The sequence below is a fragment of the Amblyraja radiata genome, chromosome 5, assembly GCF_010909765.2.
Source record: "Amblyraja radiata isolate CabotCenter1 chromosome 5, sAmbRad1.1.pri, whole genome shotgun sequence".
NCBI lineage: Eukaryota > Metazoa > Chordata > Chondrichthyes > Rajiformes > Rajidae > Amblyraja > Amblyraja radiata.
The window spans coordinates 24094083-24095596 of record NC_045960.1 but is presented as its reverse complement, the minus strand read 5'-3'; the positions used below and the strand labels follow the sequence as shown (position 1 = coordinate 24095596).

The following is a 1514-nucleotide window of genomic DNA, read 5'->3' as shown; positions in this document are numbered from 1 at the left end:
TACCCAAGTTGAGTAGGCTAACAGAACATGTCCTTCATTGTGGTGAAGACCTGCCAGGAGCTCCAGTACAGTATTTTGTTATAGTTGAATGTGTAATTCCTGTTTTGGAAACAGTGTACCATTTCTTGATGCTCCTCAGGTATGTTCCCTAGGATATGCGACGGAATGCTGTCATCAGGTTGATAGTGCTCCTGATCCAAGCACAGCAATGGTCTTCCCAATTCTGCAATTCTTTTAATGACCATGTCGAGGATCACTGGGAACCATGCTTGTGGACTTGGTCCACTGTAATTTGCGTAGTACCCGACTGATGAAGCCGTAGTACCTATTGAAGAGGTAGAAGGAAAGGAAAACATAGAGATTAGGTTCCCCCCACCCCTCAATACGCGGGAATGTCTCCATTGCCGCTGCCTTGAGATTGGTTTCATGTGACGTAAGTTAGTACGTGGTGATTTAATTGGATATAAGGAATCGATATCTGGTGTCCATATTGCTTAGTGATTTCAGCAAATATTTTTGGTTTAAATGTATGTTTACAGTATTTAGCTCACCTGATAGGTGAGTTACTGATGGTCAAACATGTTTGACGACATACGGTTTCCAATTGTTAATAAATTGTCCCCTAATATCGATGTTCTCCGCCCAAGTGGTTTGGTATATGCCACCACTGATGTTGTTATCTTATAAACGAACATGCAAATTTGGTGGATTACTGAGCAAATGCTTCACTAGAATTAAGTAAGTTAATATATAACATGTTTAAGTCAATTCATATTGGCATTAAGTATTACAAGCTCAGTAACACATCAGGACACATAAGATGTTACTCAAAACAGGTGGAAGTGTACAACCATAATCCTTCCTGCCGATAAATTCCATGATAACACTACAGATTAATCCATTTGCCCCCATATTACAGGTATGGAGATAGTTTTGAACACTAGTATCTCAGCTCATAGGAAAGGTACAAAGTTCAGTAGCTGGTAATGCTGCTATATCCCAATTACTTTGCCACGTAGTTGATTGGTGGTTAATGCACCATGACTGATAGTCTTAATGAATACCAGATAACAACGTTGTGGATGGTCAACGTAAATATCTGGATATATATTTTGTGCACCGTTCCCAGAGGCACTGCAATACTGGGTCGATGCGTGGAGTGGACGGAGCAAGCCCCTATTCCATCTCCCTGTTCCAAAATTCAATTTAATATATGGTCCCTAGATAAGGGACGTATCAGATTATTAAACTGATAAGAACAGATACTACACTTGATCTTAGCCAAAAGGCCGAGAAGCGATGCAGCTAAAGCTGTATCCAAGGATAGTTTGTCGTTAATATATAGACATGCCATGACGGAATGTTTCTAAGTGTCAGGGCTAGTTGATTCTGGATAACTTTGACTTAAATGCCGCAACGCTCATCATGGTTACTCCATCCAGGTAATTGCGGTATATCCGACACTTATATGAGAAGGTACTGAATAGTGTGCATCTTCAAGGTCGATGTCTACC

General features: G+C 40.6%; 1 non-coding gene across 1 annotated transcript; it reads right to left on the bottom strand.

Moving 5' to 3' along the window:
• Positions 1-1109: 1109 nt before the first annotated feature.
• On the bottom strand, positions 1110-1301 carry LOC116973832. The gene has a single exon (XR_004412140.1). It is a non-coding gene; the product is annotated as a U2 spliceosomal RNA (small nuclear RNA).
• Between the last annotated feature and the right edge of the window lie 213 nt (positions 1302-1514).